The sequence below is a fragment of the Leptopilina boulardi genome, unplaced genomic scaffold (genome assembly GCF_019393585.1).
Source record: "Leptopilina boulardi isolate dan_hultmark-lab unplaced genomic scaffold, ZJU_Lbou_2.1 LbouV2_121, whole genome shotgun sequence".
NCBI classification, from domain to species: domain Eukaryota; kingdom Metazoa; phylum Arthropoda; class Insecta; order Hymenoptera; family Figitidae; genus Leptopilina; species Leptopilina boulardi.
Genome location: NW_026137665.1, coordinates 2,320,973 through 2,346,434, shown reverse-complemented (window position 1 = coordinate 2,346,434; position 25,462 = coordinate 2,320,973). Strand labels below are relative to the sequence as shown.

General features: G+C 24.6%; 1 protein-coding gene across 1 annotated transcript in view; it reads right to left on the bottom strand.

The window, feature by feature from the left end:
• Window positions 1-25,462, bottom strand: part of LOC127286361 (GTP-binding protein Di-Ras2) — a 144,454-nt gene that overhangs the window by 108,270 nt on the left and 10,722 nt on the right. The window lies entirely within an intron of this gene.

The following is a 25,462-nucleotide window of genomic DNA, read 5'->3' as shown; positions in this document are numbered from 1 at the left end:
TAAAATATAATAGATCCTCAAATTAGAGAACAAACAATCTAATTAAATTTTGCGTTTAATATATATATATATAAATTTCAAAAGAGAAAACATTATTATTAATTTCTCTTGTTAGCTTTTAGTTTTGGGAGAAACTCTTATCAAATAACAATTAAATACACTGAAAGAAAATTCATACTACTAAGTATTAAACTCATATTAGAGTTTAATATAAATGTTACAATTTAGGGAAAAAGTGCACCTATACTGATTACTATTACAGTTTTTATGAAAATATATAATGAATTTAAGAGTAACTATTATTTTAAGAAATAAAAATTAGTATATTTATTTTAAAAATTAGTATTTTCTTTATGAATTCACAGAATACGAAATATTATAATAAATAATTTCACAAAATAGTAAGAAAAATAACATATATCCGTATACTTATTTCACATTTTGTAAAACTTTATACTAAAAGTCACGGATTTTCCCGAGAGACTACGAATTTAACCGAAGTTCTGTCTGTTTGCGGCTTCGTGTCCTACTCGAACTTCTACGACTTGATCCGATTTTCGAAAGTGTTGTTAACCAGCAGAACGTACCTATCAACTGTCAACACACGTGTTTCAAATGTTTATAGTGCCACAGAAAACATTTATAATTATTAAATTTATTATTATTTTTATTAATTATTATTTTTTGATGTCATCTTTACAATTATTTGATTTTTATTTGCAATAAAAATTTTTATAACAATCATAATTTTTAATCTGAAAAAAAAGAAAAATCTATATAAACAATTAATAATAAAAATGAACCCAGCGTAACCTCTATAAAATTACACCATTGGCACTAGTAAACTATTTTTTATTATTAAGTTATTATAAGTAAACTTCTTTCTCGCAAGTGGTAAAAATATTCAGTAGTTAGTATATAAGAAAACGATATATGCCGACCCCCAGCGAAATTTATCGTTATGCGTATAGAATTGTAAGTGTAGGTTTCGTTGCGATCGTGTAATGTCTATGTATAAGCGAAATGAACGTGCGTGTTCATTAGTATGTGTGTTAACCTGTATCGTAAGTGTGAATGTGTTGTTCCTAGTCTCACTCCTCTTCCTCCCGAGAATTAACGGAAACGTCCGAGTTTCCACTTTTTTTCCCTTTTCTTCCGACATTCTGAATTTTTCGTATAAAGTTTTACAAATATTAGAACGCTACATTCCATATAATGCAACAACTCTATGAGAATTTAATATAATATTTTCAAATATTGGTAATCTTTTTACGTTCTTTCTACAATAATTATTAATATTTGAAAAAAGATTTTAAGTTGGAACTTTAATATAAAGTATATTGAATTTTAATAAAAAGTACACTTTTCCCTAAATTCTAAAAGAATATATTAAAATGTAATACGCATTTTGTTATTTTTTCCTATGAAATTTCTTTCAGTGTATATATATTCAGTTGTACAAAGCGTAAAAATAATTATATTGCTTTAAGAGATTGTGCGAAAAGTATCAAAAATAGTTGCTTTTCTTATGCAAACAATATTGTATATATATAACAATAAATCACTTTCCCAGAGCTTATATGAAATTTTAAACTATATAGAACTATAAATGCGTAAATAAAATTCTCGTATAATATTTCAATTAAATTCTTATTAACCTAGTAATTAAGTGACGTTATATATATATATAGATATATAAAAATCAGAAGAAAAAAAAATTTGTTCATTTAAATATTCAGAAACATATATGCATATGAAATAAATACGCGTTTTTATTTACTCAGCGAGATAAAAAGTTAAGAGCTCTCTTCCGAAAGACTTCCTTATGCAACATTGTCTTTTTTTTATGCTCTCTACTTGCGAACTTCAACTAGCATATATATTATTTTAAAAGTAAAAATACCTTTTGCATGGAAATAAATTTTCTATATATTTATGTGAATTGTACACTTAGAATAAAGAATTCTTAATTTCTATGAAAAGATTTGTTTGAACGATTTTGTTTTAATTTAACACAATTTGCAAGTTTTATTTTAATGGAAAATTTTATTTTCTATGAAAAATATCTGTCAGTTTTATTTAAAAAAAAAAATATATATATATATATACTTTGTTTACATGAAAATTTATTTGATTTAAACTTAACGATTAGTTTAGAATGGGGAAAATTTTCATTGGAAATCCAGTAGAATGTCCGAAATATATCGTATCTTTATATTTTTCACACCTGCCTCATCCTGCTTTTCTCCATTTTAGTTCCCCACCCTGTATCGAAAACAACTACCATTCCCTGCAAAGTATCACAATTCGGATGTTCTACTGATTATTATGTGTTGTCAATAAGATTTGGACATTATTCTTAACCTAAAAATTATTTTCGTATACATCGTTTGGAGATAAGATCATTTTAAGTAAAAATTTATTCTATGTGTATTAAATTTACAGTATTTTTATTAAAAGTGAGCAAATATAATATACAAACCAGTAAGAAGGCTTGCATTAAAAGTTTTGAAATTTTGTCAATTCCTATGAATTCCTAGTTTGTCCATTGTATTTAATTCCCCAGAGAGGTATCGAAAAAATTAAAATTAAATTTCTTTCTACGACTCTAGAAACTGGAACATAACTCAGTTAATATTTAAAGTAAAAATTTCGTTATTACTGCTATAGATTACTAAAAAAAGTATATAGATGAAAAATCCATGTTTTATAATGAATCTCGTCATTGCAAATTACTTGTTTTAGTAAAAGACTGTAAAGTTCAAAAATAAAAAAAAATTAAGAAAATTTTTTGTAAAAGTAACTAAACAACAATTTTTTTAATAGAAAAACAATTTAAGCAACATAAAATTATCATTTTAATGTTTTCCAAAGTTCTAAAGTGTGAAATTATGCTTTAAATAAACCCACACAGTACCCAAAATTTCCTGAAACTTGACAGAGCCTCACACGGCAAGGTTAGGAAACTTCAGTGGCAAGGTTCATACAAGTTTGTGTCAATGTTTAAATGTCCACATGAAAAGAATATTCACACGAAACTTTGAGGAAATATTACACATAAATATTCACGTGCAATGTTCAGTCAATGTTGTGTCAATATTCACCTATACTTATTATATTCCTAAATGAAATTTTTATAACTAGGCGAAAATGTAATTTCAATATTGACACAACATTGACTGAACATTGCACATGAATATTTATGTGTAATATTTCCTCAAAGTTTCGTGTAAATATTCTTCTCATGTGGACATTTAAACATCGACACAAACTTGTATGAACCTTGCCACTAAAGTTTCCTAATCTCGCCATGTGAGGTTCTGTCAAGTTTCAGGGAATTTTGGGTGCTGTGTGGGAAATAATGTACTATATGAACCAAAGAATTTTTTTTTCATTTAAACTTAACTGCATATCAAGAATATATTAACTTTGAATAAAAAAATTTATGAAAAAACTTTCAAGAACATTTTTTATCAATATTAAACACGGTTCTAAACACTTTAACAAAAAAATTTATAAAATTTGTTCATTGTTGCCGGAGCGAGAGCCCTTAACTTCCCGTCAGTCTAGTATATAAAATTCCCGATTTCTCCCGGAAAAATTTCTTAAATTTCCTTGCAATTTCCCACCATATAAATAATTGTAATTTATTAGAATTATAATATAATATATAAGCTCTGATAAAAGATTATTATTATTTGTATTGCTATTGTTACTATTTTTATTGAGTTTTTATGTATTTTATTTTTAATTTTTGAATGTAATTATCGTTTTATAAATCATTAAAACTTTTTTAAAATATATTCTGTTAGAAAACTTGAGTTTTAGTTAAAAATCTATTAAATTTTTGCATTATTAGAGTATTTCCCGTAATTTATTCATTTCCCGTAAAATTTCCCAATGCTGTCAAAATTTCTCGTACTCCGGGAAATTTCCATGTAATTGGCAACACTGAATTTGTTTTATCAATAAAAATGTATAATTAAAATTAAAGCAGTTTGTGTATAAATTCAAATAAAAGTTCTACAATCTGGTAAAATATTAACATAAATTACTGAGTCTTTGAAAAAAAAAAAAAAATCAAATTTTTGTTTATTGCAGAAACAGCACAAGTCCATGATCCCTAATTGCGCATCAAAGATGCGCAGTGGATGCGTATTTATTTGTGATATTCTCCACGTGTTATAGATATTGTTAAATAGTTTATATGTATTGGACAGTTTTAATTATAAATGAAATGAATTCAAGCAAAGCAGAAAATTTGCAAAACTTCGTCAGATAAAAGGAATGTAATTAGAAATTCAAAAAAAGTAGCACAGCTCACACACAAATTGGGTTGGCAAAAATATATCGGTTATAAGTAAATATTATTTTTTTAGTTGAAAAAAAAATGATTAACATTTATTTTAAAATAAATATATTCAGTTAGATAAGTTACGATATTTTTGACAATTTGAGGTTATGTTAATAACTTAAAATATTTTATCGACTATAATAATATTACTAAAAATATTTTTATATTAAATTTTTTGATTTAATCAACATTAAATATTCTCTCTTCTTTCAATTTTTTTTTTTTTTTTTTTGTAAAAAGTCTTAATAGGTAATTTGAAACAGCTGAGAAGATGTAATTTAACACTAGATAAAAATTACAGACTCCTTCGCTTCTCTATTAACGTTTAGTCCTTGCGCGTCTTATACACAGTCATCGAGTCACCTGGGGCGCAAGGACTTAATTACAAAGTTTGTAACGGTGCCATAGGAAAGCTGTGGGACAGTCGGTGGTCTTTTACTGTAAGCTGTTTCGTGTCTCATGCATTTAACGGCGTGTTACACAATGAAGAAGTAATCCCTGTAGTTTCCCAAAACTTATTGGAGAAAATTTCTATCCCAAGGCAAAAGGGAGTAAATCTAGTGATTGGATTGTGGTTTTAGGTATTTACTCATCAATTGATTCAAGTTTGTTAAATTTATTATACTTCGTGATTTTAAATTTAAGTACATGAGAAAAATTTTTATTATCATCAGATATCTAAAGCTAAATAATAATAATAATAATAATAATAATAACAACAATAATAATAATAATAATAATAATAATAATGATACAATTATTATAATTTATAACAATGAAAACGATGTTAAAAAATTTACTTTTGTGATTCATTTTAATTTATGCGACTTATAAGTTTTCGGTCAAATTAATTTTTATCGAAAATAAATTACTTACATTGAAAAAAAATTTATTTAATCCATATAAATATTTAATAGATCTAAATATTTTATTTTATCGTGTCTAATAAATAGTATCGAATTGTTGAATGTTCGAATTTTTAGAAATGAGAAATATTAAAAGTTCGAATTATCAGAAAATTTGAATTTTCAAAATTTTGAACGTTCAAATGAATGAAATCATTTTTTGGGATTTATAAATTTTTTTTAAAATTATTAAAATAAAAAATTACAGAAATATTTTAATAAATTACTATTATTATAATGTATTTTTAAATACAGAAAGCAATTATTTATTATTAAAATTTGAAATTAAGAATGTAGGAAATAAATTTTTTGTTCATTTGAACGTTCAGAATTTCAGGCACATTAATATTGATCAAATGTTCGAATTACCAAAATCGAATTTGATTAATTCTTAATATAAATTCGAATTACAAAAAAATCAAATTTTTAGAAATTCGAAATATTAAACGAATGAATTATCAAAAGACAATTTATTTGAGTTAAATAGAATATTTATTTTTTAAAGTTCCATTTGTTTGTTTGAAAAAAAAATAATTTTAATTTAACAAGAATAAAATATTTTTTTGGCGTAAATAAAATTTTTAATTGAACCATATCAAATTTATTTGAAACAAATAGATATTTATTAGGCTCTCTAAAAAAATATATATATCTTTTTTCTGGGTCTATAGGTATCTAATAATAATGCCTCTCATAAAATTAATAGATTTCTTATATATACTTTCTTTTGTTTTCAACAAAAAATATATACGGGTCATAAATTGGCATTAATTCTTAGTGATAAAAAAAAAATATATATATATATATATATATATATATAGTAGAGAAAATTGGGAGTGAACTTTAATAAATTTTGTTTGAAGGGTGAAAATAGAAGTTTCCTATAATATGCAATTAAGAATTGTGCAGTTATGAAATTCTTCACCTTTCTTCACTCAATGAATATTGCAAACTCTATAACCTCTCTTTAATAATTGATGATTTATTCTCTGTATACTATATAATAGGGGAAAATGGATAAAAATCAGAGAATTTTTTTTTTGAATTTTTCTTTTTTTAACAAATGGAGAATTATAAACGAACAAACAAATTTTATTATTTCTTCTTAGAATTTTTTTTTGCATCTAAGTATATGAAAATGAGGATAATTGGAGAGAAAAAATTTTTTTTCTTCACCGAGTGTTTGTGAAAATTTCATTTTCGAAAATTCCTTGACTTTTACTTGACTAATTTTCTTTTATGATTAATTTTTCTTTTTCACTGATTAACATTTTTTTTTAAATTTATTCGGAATTGAACTATTTACAGTATTATAAAGAATATTACAATTTAATTCGAGGTAGCTTTAAAAAAAAAAATTAATAAAAGTACAAATTTTATTATAAAATATTATTTTAAATATCTAAGAAGAAGTTATTACATTATTAATTGTTTAATTTACTGTTTTATTTTACATTGCCATCATAATTTTTAATAATTTATATATTCAAAAAAAATATTTCGTTCATTTGAACGTTCAGAACTTTTGGCTTATTAAAGTCGCATAAATTAATAAATAAATACATAACAAACAAAAAGTTATTTGGTTTAAATTATTTTAAAAAAAAAATTATTTCGAAAAATATTTACTTGGACTAAGTAGTTTTTATTTGCATCTCTATAAAATATACATAATTTTGATTCAAATAAGTTGAATTATTTGAATTAATTAAATTATTATTTAAACCAAAGAAATTTTAAATAAATCAATTAAATATTTATTTAATTAATAATTAAAGTTAATTGAATCTAATAAATATAATAGAGTTTTGTAAACTGTTGTGTATCAATACACTTATTTTTGTTGATTCAAACAAATTTTTTTCGGAGTACATTATTACTATTATTATTATTAACAGTAAATTTTGTATATTATTAATTAATTATATAATAATAATTTTATTACTAGCGACGTATTCCTCGCTCTCTAACGCTCGCTCAGGTGAAGTTTAACCATATGATACGTACTGAATTTATAAAATTTCGTTACGTTTTTACGTTTAATGTAGCGGTTAAAAAATAAGTATATAAAAATGTAAAAAATATTTACAACCGATGTTTGTTTTTATATAATAATAACATAATAATAGATATTTTATTATTATATTCTATTATAAATATGCTGTTATAATTTTTTGTCTGCCTTTGTTTGTTTATTAAAAAATATTTACATTAAATAAAAATATGATTTGTGATATTAATTAATTTTTTCAAATAATATGTTACTTGAAAGGCTCTGCTGATTATTTGTAGCGCTGCCTTCTGAATTTTGGTATTGAAAATAATTAATTGTAATCCTTGCATGAAAACGAATCGATTAGTATATATAAATTTTACATTTTGAGGTAAATTTAATAAATTAATGAAAGTTAAAAAATAAAAAATTCACATTTTAGCTGAAAATTTTTGTATTTATTTAAATTCAAGTTTAAATATAAAATAATAGTGTTCCTTGCATTGAAATAAATCGATATAATTGTAAATAATTATAAATTATATATTATTTTTCATTAATTTTTAGAAATATCAGCTAAAATGTGAATTTTTGGTTTTTTAACTTCCATTAATTCTTTTAATTTAACTCAAATGTATAGGTACTCAAATGTTTATATTATTATATTATTTATGTATGTTTATTTGAATGTTAATGCTTTCTCCACGAGGAAGCAAATTTTTTTGCTGATCGTAAAGAGGAAGCAAAATGTTCATGTAATCAACATCTGGATTTACAACTTTTTTAAAAGTTCTCGTTATTTCAAAATATTTCAAATATCTTCTATTATATTAAAATGTTTGTTTTGTATTTCGAAATTGTCCACGAAAACCGTGAAATTCGAATAAAAAACGTATTAGGATAAAAAACCAGTATTATGACGATTTTTCTGATAGATTTTCATGAAATCTATGAGACATAGCGATATTAAAAGAAACGGTTAAAAAATAGAGAAAAAAAAACAAAAATTCGAAAATTCCGACAAAATTTTGGAATTATGATTTTAATATAATAGAAGATTATTATTATTATTATTACATTTATCCCATTTACAGAAAATGAACACTTCGATCTCTGACAATAATATGCAGTTGATTTCAAGTCAGTGATTTTCTTAGTAGTACAAACTCGTAAGCGTCAGACATTATGACAACTTTTGTTTCTAAACAAGAGTTGTATATTTGTTTTATTGTACTTTATACACATATAATTAACTATAGTTTCCAAGTTTTATCATACATAATAGAACAAGTAGAACAACTTTTTTTTTAAAAATAAAAAAAAAACTTTTTTTCATTGCAGAATTGAAAAAGAACCGTGAAACGGCGTCTCTGGAATATACAGTGGGTGTGAGTAAAAAAAAACAATTATTAATGAATGCATGCTATTAAAGGAATTTTTTTTCACCCTTTCATATTCTTTATTTTGTAATAAAAAATTAGGTTAACATTTTTTTTTAATTACAATTTTAGTTGTTAAATTTAATATTCAAAAAGAATAAAATTTATTTAAAAAGAATTTTAAATTAGGAAAATACATTATTATTCAAATTTTAAATATTAAAAAAAAAAAAAAAAAAAAAATTGCAAATATCGTATATAAATAAAAATCTTTATCGAAAAATCTCTATATAAAATATTTTCAATATAAAGATTTCGTGCTTTTCTGTGTTAAGTAAAGTGGAAGTAATTCAGCAAGTAGTGTATGAAAAGCTTAGGTCAGACAGTGATAGATATGTCGACGGTGTGCCTCGAATCAATTTTAACTCTTGGATAAGTTGTTTGAAAATAGGATTTTCTTGAAAATTATATATGCATTCGTGTGTTATTTCTTGAGTATTTTAGCATTAATAACAAACTAATCGATTGACCTGATATTTGAAATTTCTGTCACATATATATGGGTGATACTCCGCGTAGCGCACGATTTGGTGTCTGAAACTTTAAAAATATTTTTTTATCGAAATGATAAATATCAATACATATTTTTGAAGATAAAGAGTCAAGAAATAAATATGGGCCGGAAAATTTTTTTATAATTTTTTAATTTTTTTAAACAAATTAAAAAAAAATTCTTTGCTTTTTAAATTCTATAAAATAGTTGAAATTTGATTTAAAATGTTTATGGAAATTTTTGGGGTAATTCACAAAAATATATATATAGCGCGAATGACAATTAAAAATTTTTATTTCGGTAATTTACGGAAATTTTCGAGGTAATTTATGGAAATTTATGCGGTAATTTATAGAAATTTTGTCTAAAATTCATAAAAATATGTAAAGTTCAAATCACAATTAAAAATTATAATTTTGGTAATTTACGGAAATTTCCGCGGTAATTTACAAAAACATATATAGCGCGAACAACAATTATTTTTAATTGGTTTCATATGTTTCACATATATATAGACTAAAATAATATAACTACACTTTATTTAACCTTTATTATTTAATTATATTCTATTTTTTTAAATAATATTGAAGGGTCGGTGGATGCCGGTGGAGACGATTTTGTGATGCCCTGTACAAATTTGAATTTTGAAATGTGTAAAAAAAGGATAAATTAATTAGAAAATTGATTACTTTCTTGATGGATCAACTTAAGGAATATAACTTTTAAAATTAAGATACAAAAGTATCATAATTTTCAAAATATTGTTACTGAAAGCTAAAGTCAGTTACTTTTAACGAAAATTTGCCAAACTTTACTTAAAAATACAAAATATTACTGAAAATTCTAAATAAGTAACTGATTTCTAAGTTGCGTAAGGGGAAAATAAGTAACTGTAACAGAAAATTTAAGACATTGTAACTGAAATTTTCGAAACAGTTTTGAAAAGAGAGAGATTTCCTGAAAATTACGAAACTGTAACAAAAGTTCAAGTTACTTCAACAAAATTTGGATGCGCACAGCTATTTACGCGCAGCTTGGAAACGCCAAAAGAATGCCATAACCGAAAATGCGCTGTGAAAATATAGTTGTGAAGTTTGAGTGAGTAGTGTAAAATAGTTAAAAATATTAAAATTAATAAAAAATAGTAAAGAAAAGTGTTAAAAATCTATTCTTGGATTTATATACATCATACAATAACATATGTTATTATTTTTTCTGTCATATAAAGAATATATATAAATATAATCTATATATTAATACCAAAAACAAAATGTCTAAAAAATTGAATTTACCCAAAATAAGATTTATTGGATTAATTTAATATTTTCTCAAAACTTTGTTACAGCTTTAGGATTTTTACTAGCACGCACTTTAATTTGAATTATATAAAAGTAACTAAAGCATCACTGAAAATATTATTACAGTAATGAATTTTTAGTTACGTGATACTAAAATTTTATTCAGCAACAATCATGAAAGTTACGAAACTGTAACAAAATTTTAAGAAACTTATTACCGAAGTTTTATGCAGTTACATGTTGCAGAAAATCACGAAACTGTAACAAAATTTTCATACACGCAACTGAATTTTTATGTTGATATATGTTTCGGAAAATTCCGAAATTGTAACAAAATTTTTGTAACACGTAACAGCATAAAACTTCAGTTGCTATTTACAAAAAATTCCGACAGAAATTTCTAACAGTGTACAATACAAAAATAGCAATAGAAATTGTATTTATTAGTGCACATTGCTAAAAATATTAACTTTTTTGTTTAAACATCCTGTGGGGACAGGTGAAATTTTGACGTTTTCAGCCTTAAAAACCACTTTTCACGAAAAAATTATAATGTTAAATACAAAAGCAGCTTTTGGTTTTTGTTTGTAATCACAGAAATTACCTTTTTACATTGGAATCGAAATATTATGTGAACATTATTTTGTGATTTTTCTTTCACAACATGAAAAAAAAGCAAGTTGTGCGCTACGCGGAGAATCACCCATATATACAATATAGTTATAATAAAATTTCTATACACCGAAAAAAAAGAGAAAAATATTTCCCTTGACGTTTGGAAACAGATGAAAAATTTGCGTCACTTGATTAGATTATTTCTAGAAAAAATAAAATTATTTCCTTTACTTTCACCCAACTTTTTCCAAGGTCGTATATAAAAAAAAAAAAAAAGAAAAAAATTTTTTTTTTCTCTCGTTCCCCTACAACCTTCGATCGAATCGTTCCTCCTTTAATTGAGTTTCGTGCTTCCGTGGATCACAATGTAATTTCCACGCGCTTCTATATAGTTAGTGCCAGGCGTTCTTAATAAGCACGACAAATTAATTGACGAAGATTCTTGGTTGCGGTCTTAAGGGTCATGTTCCAAAGTATAATTTTGGTATATATGTATAGATACAAATTTGTCCATATTGAGTGTGAAATTAACATTCTATTTTAAATAAAATTCTAATTAGAAACAGTGATATGTAAAAAAAAAAATATATTATTTGGTTCAATTAATTCAAATTATTTGAAAAATATTTTATCAAATATTTGTAGATGCAAATAAAAAATATTTGATAAAATATTTTTCAAATAATTTGAATTAATTGAACCAAATAATGTTTTTTTTTAAATATCACTGTTTCTAATAAGAATTTTATATTTATATATTTATTTATTTATATATATTTATATTTATATATATTTTGATATAAATATTTTGAGGTCATCAACAGTTAATATAATAATAAAATTAATAATATTAACCGTTATAATCATATATATATATATATAAAATAAATTTTTATTAATTTAAATTTTAATTATTTAAATTTCAATGTGTAACAATTGTAACTGCCACTCAAAAAAACATTCGTAAATAAATATTAAGGAAAATATAAGAATTAAAGTAAAATAGATTTTTTATCGTTTAATAATGTCTAAGGTGATGTTATTTTCTCTTGTTTTTTTAGCTTTTTTTGGGGGTATACTTTGGCGAATAGAAGTTTAATTGGAATCTTATTTGCCGCTATTATTGAAAGTAATATAATTAAATTTATTTTAAAAATAGATAATAATTGAATGAACGCATCATTTTTTACAATGCAAATTGCCAATGATTATTTGCAAAAAAGATTGTATAAATTTAATCATGTCAATTAAAAAGAAATATTCACAAGAAACAATTAAAAAATTAATTTTTTTATATTTCAAAATTTATAAGTTGTACAGCAGATTTAATTGTTACAAAATAATTTGCATAATCTATGATTTATTTTTTTTTTAAACGAAAGAAGAATTTTTTTTTATTTTTATAGTATAGTTGTAGTACAGTTTGTTTGTTAATTATTATTAGTATAATGAAAAATCACAAGTTTTTTAAAACAATTTAACAATTTCACTGAAATATTTGGTAATTTGATGTAACTAAAAATTGTAAAACAATTTTTTTTTATTGATTTAAATAAATTAAAATTTTTCATGGAAGTAATGAACATTTTTATTGCTATTACATTTTTAATGAAATTATTAGATGACAATATTTTTATTAACTAAATTCATCAAACTTTCACTTGTCCGAATTGTCATTTGAAAAAACTGTTAAACCATGTGATATTATTATAGATACCATAAAATAAAATATTTAGGTCTAGTAAATATTTATTTTGTTCAAATACATATTTAATGGACAAGTAAACAAGTAAATCATTTATTTGGATCGAATAATTCTTTTTCAGTAAATACAAATAACAAGGTTAAAAAGATGTGATTTTTTCTTAGAAAAAAAAATTCTATATACTGTTAATTTTGAAATTCTATATTTCTGTATATATTATATTTTTACATAGATACAATCTGATTTAACGTAATCCACACTGAAATCATATCCCGTCCACTTCTTAGTTACCTCTTCACATCTTTGAGTGCATAAAACAGTCCATTTTTTTTCTATTTTCCCATTTCCTATTTTCTCCTCTTCATTTCACTCTTTTTAACTCTCTCTCTCTCTCTCTCTCTCCTTCATTTCTATTTCATCCACCACTTTCCAATGACATTTAAATTGAAATTTCAAATGTGTTAGTATTTCATAAGGTTTCTGTATTTCAAAAAAAAAAAAAAAAATATTTCATGCATTGATTTATTTCTCATATATATTTGATGGAGACGAGAACCTCACGCTATTTATTCAGTAAATATTACGTGACTAGTAGGTGAAAAGGGATTTTCGTTCTCACGCACTTACAATATAGCGCACTGGTAGCCACGTATACATACACTCTTTGCAGTTTACACGCAACTTCTATAATTTATATACTTTAAAAAATGCGAACAACTCGCGAGAAAAGATAAAAAGAAAAAAAAAAAGCTGGACACACTTCCGTTTTGCAATGAAACGATGTGAATGAACTTGTTATTTTAAAGTAAAAATATAAATATTTATTGTATAAAGAAATTAATGCAAAAAAAATTGTGCAGATTGAACAATCTTAATTTTTTTTCTTTTTAGAATTTAAGTTTTATAATTTTATTTATTTATTATTAATATTTATTCTAAAAGTTATTCATGACAATTTTTTCCTGTATTAAGAGGGGGGGGGGGGTACACCAGTTGTAACGCGTGAAAAAAGGTCTTTTTCAAGAATGTTTTCTTAATAAACCATGAATTTTTTTTTTAATATTATTTAAAGTACATTTCTACGCTGAAAGAAGTTTAACTCGGCATCTAAACTTTTTGAGGGACAGATATTGGGTGCTTTCGATGTGCTCACGGATCATATTCTAGATCACTCAGAGGTGTTCAATCGCTTTGAATTATTAATTCCTACACTGAACAAAAAAATTTATTTGATTCAAATACCGGTGTATTTGGTTATTATCAAATAAATATTTACTTGAATCAAATATTTCTTATTTGAATCAAATAAATGGTATTTGCTTCAAATACTGAAATATTTGATTCAAATATTATATATTTGATTCAAATAAGAAATATTTGATTCAAGTAAATATTTATTTGATAATAACCAAATACACCGGTATTTGAATCAAATAAATTTTTTTTTCAGTGTAGAACCCATAATTTTAAAATTGCAACAAAATGTAAACGTGCTGTAGATTTCAAAAGAATAGTGCCAGAATTTTGGGGAATAATATAAAATTCCCCAAAAATTTTTCACTAGAAGACTAAAAAAGTGATCTCCTTCATTGTCGGGATTACAGATTAGATTACTCCGGATCACACTGGTAATGTATAGAAGATAAAATGTATGTACGGTTTTAAAAAAAATAATAATTTATTATTTAAGTTGATATAGAACTTTTAAAATTATTGGATAAATTATTTTAGACCTTCGTTAATGCAATTACATATTACGATGCTTCACGTTTAAACAGTTATTAATTTAATTATTTAAGAACAAATTTTATCTGCCGCGGTAATTGGAACATTTTTTGTTTTTCACTAGCTATTATATTTCTAAATGATAATTTGAATATTTCTTACATATATTGTCATGACTATTTTCCTATCTTACTCAGTCTACTTAATTTTCTCTATTTATTAATTTCTGTATAACACTCAGATGTCCTCAGTCATCAGTCAATTAAAATTTAATTTCTCACTCAAACACCATCGAAGTAACGTCTTTGGAAAAAACATGACGTCCGATGACCAGAATTCCGTTCATCTAAAATGAAATTGATTTATATTTTTTATAAGATTTTCTAGTTCCCAATCGAAGGATTAAAAATTTAAATTAAGATGTAGGTAGTTAGGGAGGTTATAGGGATTGACTGAACTAATCAAAACAAAAACCATTATTTTATGATTTGACTTTCTCGGTACTGTGAAACGTCTGGCAACACCACATTACGTCAGTCGAGTTACAAATGGTTGCTATATGACTTGTTTACTTTAATAAAACAATTATCCCTCTATTTAATTAACTTTAATTTAATTTTAAAAATGTATAATCAATTTTATTTATTAATTTTTATTTTCTTTTTAAATATAGCGTATTTTATACGTGCTATCAGAATCAACATTTTAAAATTTAGCGCGCAAAATTAACGTATAATATGCATGATCAAGTGTACAACGTTGTCAGACGTTCTGACAGCTGTTCTATTTAACGTATAAAACGTGAAATATTGTTAAAAATTAATTTATTGCAGCTCCCACAAGAACCTAATAACACTTTTTTAAACAGATATTTAATCATTAAATATCTGTTTTGTATTAAAAAAAAGTTTCATCAATTTTCTAATGTTAATTATTTTGTGGTGAGTAAATATGTATGAAAAAGTACTTAATTCCCATAAGACACAATGTTAATTGTTCAAAAACAAAAACGCTTATAACTTTTTTCACAAGAACCTAGAGGTCTGAAAAATTTAGCTACATATAATTTTCAAACATTTATCTAATAGTGGACCAAGTTTCATTAAATTACTAATGTTAATTCTATTTCCGCTATAACCTCCTTAAGGGTATATATATGTGGTCAAAAGGACGTTTTTTGAGGTTTGAAACTTTCTCTGAAATAAAAAATGAATTCGGGTTAAAATTTTGGAGAAATGATTTTTTTTGGTACAAGGAATCTCGCTGTTCTACTAATTTACCATAACTTAACGCAAAAATAATAAAAAATAAAGCAATAAATAGTAAAATAATGTATTATATCGTAGTTCATTCAGCGGCCACTTGCTCGAATTGGCGCTGTTTACTAGAGCACTGACACACTCAAGCAACGTCTGTGTATGCGCCGCCATCTTTGTTTTCATTTTCGTTTAAAAATGCCACTTTTTAAACTTCATTTTTTAATAATTTAACGCAAAATTATGTATTTTTCGTAGAACAGCGAGATTCTTTGCACCCTAATCTATCATCCCAAAAATAGACAAAAATGTTTTCTCATTTTAGAGTGAAATGTATATTATCAAAACACATTTTCCTATACTTGGTCACGTGGGAGGTTCCCAAATACCCTTAAAGCAGTTAAAAACATTATTAATAGATTTTCAATAACATATAGAAATATTTATTAATTACTTTTCTTCTAAAGTGCAAAATTAAAAAAAAAATTGTGAAATTTTATTTTCACCTTTTACGACTGTTTTACATGAAATTTAAATATACTCCTCAAAGCTATGAATGGTTTAATTTATTATTTAAAAGCCTTTTATGTCGAACTTCACCGGTGATATATACAGTTATACGAGTATAAATATATAGGTTTGTACATTTTTAGACGTTTGTATGTAACAGAGAAAATATTTTAACTTTTAAAATCTCTCATATACACCTATGTAGTGAGTAGATATATATACATATATGACTGGAATATGAAATATATGCAATGCATACTATATATGCTTTTGACATCTAAAATGTTTATTAAGGACGTGTCCGTAACTATATATATTGTGGTTATATGGAATTATCAAGGGATTGTGAATTATCATGTTTATTTAACATAATGGTGATCCAATTTAACCTAAAAAAAGAATTTTTAATAAAATATGCATGTTGTTTTTTTTTAATAAAAAAAAAGGTTTATGTTCTAAGCCATTAAAAATATTTTATTAATATATATATATATGAAATAAAAAATGTTCTTTAATCTCATAAAACTTTTTATATGTTACAAAAAAAAAATGGTTTCACTTTTATAATTTTTTTTTTCTCTTTTAATAGCTTATTAAGTTTATTAAGCTTGTTTGTACATGAAAATATTCCTTTATTAGTTGTTATATACCTATATATATTTTTTTTCTGATACGCAAAATATTCTTTATTATCCATTATTTCTAACGCTTTTAGTACATTTTCTTTTTTAACTCATGATCAGAACCTCACTTTAAATTTGAGAAACACTATAAATAAAAATTTATTTAATTCAAATAATTCGTTACTAAATAAATATTTAATTGTATGAAGTAATTTTTATTTAAATCAAATAAATTGTATTTAAAACAATAAATTCTGTATTTAAAAGAAATAAAATTTTATTGATCGAAATAAAAATTATTTGGTTCAAGGTAATATTTATTTGATATTTAGTAACCGATTATTTGAATCAAATAAAATGTTTTTTCCAGTCCATTTTCACATGTAAATCTGAATTAGTGCAAAGTGGATTATTATTAATTAATGAATTAGTAATGAATTAATAGAGTGATTATGCAAAAATATATAAATTTAAAATTAATTTCATATTAGATTACATTAATATTTTTGAATTAGTGTAATGGTCACGTGTCGCGAAGGTAGCGCCTCTGGTGTTTATTATCGGTAATACAAAACATCGTACAGCGTCAAATTGTTTTTCTGCTTCGTCAAGTATGTTTGTAAGTGTCTAGTAGTGTATTTGTTTAAATTGAACAAGTTTCTTGACTATTACATATTAAATAAATATTTATTTTTATTAAATAATTATTATTTGAGTCAATTAAATGGTAAATTGTATCAAATTTAAAAATTTTAAATATCCTTAATTAATGAATTAATTAATATAACATAATTTTCACAATGATTTTTACAGTTCACAAAAAAAGAATTTATTTCAGTCAAGTAAATGATATTTCTTTTAAATATAGAAATTATTGGCCTTTATGACTCAGGAACCGCTCTTTCAAATGGTGCATTAGAAAATACCGTAATTTTAATATTGAACAAATTTCAGACAATTATTTAACAAAAAACATGGATTTTCAATTTTTTTTTTTACTTTGAATTATTCCGGTATTGCCCGTGTAAATAAATAAATAAATATTTTTGGACAATATACTATTTTAAAATATATGCGACAGGTGATAATATAACGTCAAAAATGTTTGAGCTTTGACATGGTGACATAGATTTTTACAATAATCAAAATTGCGGAACAGTAATGTCGATTAAAGTTGAACTTTTAATTACAAATTTACAGCTAGTTTCAAAAAATTTTAAAACTCATTGGATTTACTCAAAAATTGTTATTCGCGAATTTTCGGCATCGATGATTACGAATTCGATGTCGGTTTTTAAGAATTCAAAATGTCGGATTCAAAATGGAGGACATAAAATTTTTTAAATTCATCGGATTTGCTTGAAATTTATTACTCGGGGGTTTTCAATGTCGCTAATTACAAATTTGCTGTCAGTTTTAAAAAATTCAAAATGGCGGATCCAATATGGCAGACAAATTTTTAAAAATTCATTAAATTCGCTTAAAACTTATTACTCGGTGACGGCGATTACAAATTTGATATCATTTTTTAAAAATTCAAAATGGCGGATCCAAAATGTGCGACTCAAAATTAAAAATTCATCAAATTGACTCGAAAATCGTTACTCGGGGGTTTTCGGGGTTGCTGATTACTATTCTGAGGTGAGTAATTTTATAATTCATTTACTTATAGGTAGTTAAAAGTTAATGTTATTTATATAGTTGCAAAATTAAGTAAAAGTGTAAATAAATTTTTTATTTAATTACCTAATTTTTTTATTTTATTAAATAATTAATCTGTAATTTGTTTATTATTAAATTTACGGTATTTTTTTTTTTTTTTTGACATTGACTAAAAATTATTGGAAATTTTCACTACCTAAGAGTCAAAAAAAAAAGAATGTCAAATTCTTAACATTATCGAATTTCTATTCAGCACTCTCATATTAGGTATACTGAATGTACTTAAAATTCCTCAACATAGTATTGAAGCAAATGGGGTGAAATTAATTTTCAATTTATATATATGTATAAGAGAAAAAGTGCACATTAACCTTTTTGTTAACGAGGCGGAAGAATATATATAGTAGGTGAATGTCGGGATAAGTGGGTTATATTTTATTGACAAGGGCACTTTGAAGAAAAACCATGAAAGATTATATATATATATATATATATAAGGGAGAGGGGAATCTCCTATATATCTAATATAATACTTTCAGCCAGCGGTCGAAAGAGAGACCGCAATCGAGCAAATTGCAAGCCATATCGGTAAGCTGCTTTTATCTTAGGTTCATTTCTAATTGGATAATGTATTAAGAGGTGAAAAAAAGACTTTTAATTATATATATATATATATATATTTATATATATCCATTTATTATTATAACATTTTTAGAAAAATTTAATTATAAAAGAACAGCATTTTTTAATTACATTTAAAAAGGTAATTTTTTACAAAGTAATAATTTTATTTCACAGTATGAATAAAAAAAAAATTATTAATGGAATTGTATTTTATTTCACATTTTCGAATTTAAAATATCACATTCAATAAATAAATGCGATGAAGGTGCAAAACCACTCAAATGCTAAAATTTTCACAATTTCTCTGCGTATTATCTATAATGTTATTACTCTTTTTTTTTGTTTTTAAATAAAATCTATGGATGAATTAAATTCTTTTTTTTTAAATTCTTTACTTGCTGATATTATTTTCACAAATACAAATTTATAGCGGATAAATAATAATCAAATATTCCTGTGTTTTATTTAATTATAATTGTTTGAATGTTGTTTTCTCATGACACACCACGCAATTGTGTTGTTTTTCTCTTCGTTTCACATTATAAAACATGTAAAAAAATTTTCAATTTTTTTTAATGTATAATGCCAATTTAATGGCTCACATTTAATTGTATAGTTTTGCCCTGAAGATGAGCCAACCCCCTATTTAAATTTACTAAAAATATTAAATATTATTTTAATTAAATTTATATTTAATAAAAAATTTTTAAATTTGAACAGCAGAAATTTATTTTTTTTTTATATGAACATAAACTATATTTTAACTTGTATCCGTAAACTAAATTTTCATCTATTCTGCAATTGAAAAATTAATTAGGGATCGAATAAGTTTTTATATGTTTTTAAAAAATTGATTTTACCCAATTTCTTTAAATAAAATTTATTATTTCATTTTAAAGAATTTGTTTCTAAGATGCACCACGGATTACGTTCTTCTAACCTATGACCCTAATTTTGGGGTAATGTCAGATTTTTTCTATAACTTTGTCCAAATTTTGAGGTTATGTTCGCCTACACGCCTATGACCTTCAACGTAAATTTAAGGTTATGTTCTCCTTTGACCTATGACCTTTAAAAGTTGAAAGAGAGGGTCATATCTTGACCCCTGATAATAATTTTGAGGTTATGTCCGTCTCTACTCCATCAAAAACTTTGGTTTTTGACATATGTCCTTGATTTTTGAAGTTATGTTCGTTTTAATCTCTATGATTCTGTCGTTTGACCTTGAGTATTGATGTTATGTTAATTTTTAACTTATGTTTTTGATATAGATAGTACAATATCTGAAATTTTCGAGACAAATTTTGAACGGTACGCGAGTTTTAATGCTTCGTGAGTTGAATGGTAGGCGAGTATTGTGAGCTCACGTGTAGCGTCGAAATTCTCGCCTAATGTTCATTTGAGACAAATTATGAATGGTACGTGAGTCTGAATGCTTCGTGAGTTGAATTTCGGATTAATTTCGGACATAGCCTCAAACCCAACGGTCACTTGACCTATGTCCATGAATTTTGAGGTTATGTTTGAACTAAGGCCTGGAAACCTATTCCCTTGAATTTTAAGGTTATGTTTGATCCATGACTTTAAACTTTGGAGACCAAGGACCATAAATTTTGAGGTTATGTTCGTTTTATTATATGGGTCGTTCTACGTCAATTCGCCTGTGGGTTTGAGGTTAAAATCAGAATTAAAATACTAATATAGGTATACATATATATATATATATAGGTCATTCCATGTCAAGAGTAATTAACGTAACCTAACCTAACCTAGTCAAAATCATGTGTTGGGTATACTTGACATTAAATGACCTGTACTAGAGACAGCGGCGAAATCTTTTTATAATATAATATATTATAATTTATTATTAACGCATTTTTTTAAACTTTTATTAAAATTTATTATTTTCTTAAAATATATGTAAAAGAAAATTGGTATCATTTCAAGAGCTCTTTTCACTTTCTTTTTATGGCATATATGCGAATATTCGTGAAAGTAAAAAAAACGCTTCAGATAAGGACAGGGTACGTCTTCTTCTTTTTTTTTTTGTTTAAAGTCATCCCTTGTTTTTTTTTCGTCTCAGTGTGACGATGAGAGATAAAATGTGAAAAGAGGGGAAAAAAAAATGTTTCCATACTATAAAATAAGTCATATTTTTTAGACTTATAATCTGATTTGCGAAAGATATCGAAAGAATTTTAGATTTTATCGTGATATGTGTTTAAGTAATAAAGATTGATGAATGTGCCAACTACTATCAAGCTGCAATTTATTTTTGGAAATATCTGTCAGATCTAAAAAAGCTCAATTCATGTATAAAAAATTATATTTGAGTTCTAGCAATTTTTAGTGTCTATATATGTATATATAAAACGTTCAGTAAATATTGTATCAGTTTTCCTATACAGTCTTTTCTTTACTTTTTGTGTTTATTTTTATACAAAGAATGCTCCACTATTATTTTATTTTTATTATTATTATTATTATTATTATTATTACTATTTTACTATTACTAATACTTTTATTATTATTAAAATTTCTAATTTCTAAATAAAAAAAAAATTGAATATTTATACTTTTAGTGATATAAAAAAAAGTGTAATAAGGATTTTAGATTATATACTCTTATAGAAATTGATTCCAGACAAAATTTCGACCACACGTTATTCGAAGAGAATAAAAATTGCCTTAATGGAGGAAGCGGTTTACCATTTGAAACGTTGGCAAAATTTTAACTCAATTTTTTTTTTTTTTTTTATTTCAATTGAATTGGATTTGGGTTGGGTCAAAAAGTAGCTTTATATCCTAATTTTAAATTTCTTTTCACGAACAAAAAACAAATGATAAATTTTTTGCATATTATAATTACATTATCGTATAAACATTTTTTGAAATTAATTCTGTAATTAAATTTTAATTATAGAAAGCGAATTGATTATGTACATGTATATTTTATGTTTGAATTTAATTGAGATTTATTGTACTGCAAATTCTAATTTGATTATTGAATATTCGCATGTTTTGCACAAAAACTAGATGAGTATATAGAATCTCTCATCTAATTACAGATTTGATGAATGTCTTTCAACATAATGTATATTTTGTTAGAATGTTGCGATATTGTTTTCTATATTGTATATAGACTATAAGCTCTTTTAGACGTCAAAATAAAATGGGGAAACTAACCTCAATTAGTTATTCAAACATGTAATATTAAGGGAATATTTGATTTTGTATCGTAGGTCATTAGTTTCAATTTTGAGGTTATGTTTTTAGGTTTTAACCCCAAACCCAACGGCCTCTTGATTGTATCTAAATTTTGAGGTTATTGTTTAAAATTTTAAATTATATGGCGATTATACGTGAAATTTAAGTCGATCTCTTAAATTTGGTTAAATATTTTTTTTTATATTCTTTTGTTCACGTGCCTGACTTAGGTGGAGCACGGTGCGCCAGAAGGTGATTTAAATAAAAATGAATTGGCACTTTAAAATTCTTTTTGATTATGATTCTTAGATGAATAAAAAAACATTTCTCAATAGTTTTTAAAATCAGTTTACGTGCCCGATTTAAAAAAAAATTAGTTTTTTATATAAAAAACAGTAATTTTATGGGGAATCAGAATTTATTTAATCTAATAAATACTGTAATAAATGATAAGATAATTACTTATTTTTAATTTTACATATAAATAATTATATTGCTGTAGTGTTTGTATCCGATTTTAAAAAATTAAATTATAATGTTAAAAGAACTATTTTAAGAGTGACAAAATTTATTTAAGAGAGTCGAATGGTCTCTGAAATTTTTTTGGCAAGAAGAGACCTTTAATTATCGCTCTATAAAAACGGCACTAAACGTGAAAATGATAAACATTAATTTTAAAATACTTTCTTCTTGAAAGACGGACACTTTTTTTACAAAAGCAGCTAGAGATTCTTATCTTATATAAATTTCCTAAATCCGAAAGATTATGCGAATCCATACAAAAACACGATTGCAAAACGAAAAGTAATATAATGAGGGGTTCATTACCTCCTGCCGCCGTCAGATGGCAGCAGCATGCAGGGCGCACAAAGTCGCAGCTGTTATTAGATTACTTTTCTACTTTTTGTTTTGCAACCATGTTTTTCTATGAATTCGTACCGTCTTTTGGATTTAGGAAATTTATAAGATGAGGTTTTTAAAGGTTTGGAAGTATTAAAATTATTAAAATTTTAACTAAATTTTGAGGTTATGTACGTTTCTTAGATAGGGTAATATGAAGTTATGTTTTTCGAACATAGCCTCAAACCCAAAGGTTCCTCGACCTATGTCCTTGAATTTTGAGGTTATGTTTGACCTATGACCTTGAATTTTGAGGTTACGTTTGAACTAAGGCCTAAAAAAACAAACCTATGACCTTGAATTTTGAGGTTATGAATGATCTATGACCTTGATTCCTGGAGACCTAGGACCTTGAATGTTGAGGTTATGTTCGTTTTAAAACTAATTGTAGTCAGATATATGGGTCATTTCACGTCAATTTGAGGTTTGAGGTTATATTATATTATTCAATTAATTAAGATTTATTGTATTGCAAATTCTAATTTAATTATTGAATATATTCGCAAGTTTGGTACAAAAACAATAATGATATATATAGAATTTCTCATCTAATTACAGATTTAATGAAATGTCTTTCAACATGTTTTTGTTATAATGTTGCGATATTGTTTTTTATATAAATATGTTACCGTAACTTGTATAATTATATGCGCTCAACATTATACATAAACATATATACATAGATGTACATAACTTGAAAGTAGAATAGTAGTAAACTATAACGAACTAATCATTCAAAATACCCAAAACCTAAATTGCTTTGCGATAGAAGGAGGCAAGGATGTGGAAGGAAGATTGATCGCGTGACTTCCGGTTGCGCTCCACATACGTTGTACACTGTACATTCAAATGAAAAGCTTTATTAGGTTAATCTCACTGTGGGGAGCCATCATAAAGGTCAGGAAGGTCATTTATTGGTATTTTGTCCAATATTGCTGGAATTTTATCAGATTGTCATGAATAGACATATTCGAAATAATCTTTATTTGAATAGAACGTAATATAATATACGCGTTAATTTAACAAAAAAAAAATGTGATTAATAAATGAATCGTTAAAATAAAAAATTTTTTTTTTTATCAGTCTTCCGAACGTTTTATAAAATGCAACTATAATTTTTTATTTTGATTATGATGAATGTATAAACCAGGAATATATGGAGAGAAATTATGTTGCTATACACGAAGTGAAATTTCTAAGAAAAATTACTGGGTACTTGTCATCTGAATGGAAATGAAAAATGTTTTTATGGAACTGCATTATAAAGGAACTGATTTGAAATAAGTGCAAATGCTATTTAAACTAAGAATTTTTGAAATAGTATATCAACATTTTTTTTTTTGTAAAGAGAAATATAATAAAATAGTTTTATAGGTCCACAATGAGAGATTTTTCGTTTCAAGAAATTTTATATTTAAAAATTTTTAATTAAATTTTCAATTAAATTTTTAAAATGTAATTTTATAGGAAATATGGTCATGAGTGGAACACTTCCTTGTTTTTTATGTAAATTTTTCTATGACAGTAAAAAAAATTCTAAATATATGTACATATATGTAACTTGTAGCTTTTCTCACTACCTATCCAATGGTGTATTGAAGTTAGTTAATTATTTCCTCCAAAAAAAGTTATATACACGAAAAACCAAATGTGGTCCATTCATGACTACGTTTTTTCTATTAAATTTTAATAAGGCTTCAAATAATTTAGTAAAATCCTGAATTTAGTTTTAAAAATTTGTATAGTACCGCATATATTAGTAGAACTAAAATGTTCAATGTGCTTCAAAATTTTTTAAATTAACTAAAATTTTGAAAAATAAGTTGAATGAACTAGAAATAAATTACATTTTTTCTATATATATGTATGTTGACCTGTTGAATACTAATAATTTGACGTGTTAAAAAGTTTTCATAGTTTGGATTTTTTTAGAATTCCAAAAAAACTGCTGTTTTTTATTAAAAATAATCTGTTGATTTTTGTTTTACAATTTATTTGCGCGAAATATTAACAAAAAAAAAATTTTTTGAAAAAGCAAGAACCTAGAAAATTATTAGAAATGTATTTTACAAACGCTAAACACAAATTTAGTCTTTAGAGAGCGTTTAATAATTTAAAATGGCTGTCGAATAATGGCGACTAAAGTCAAATTT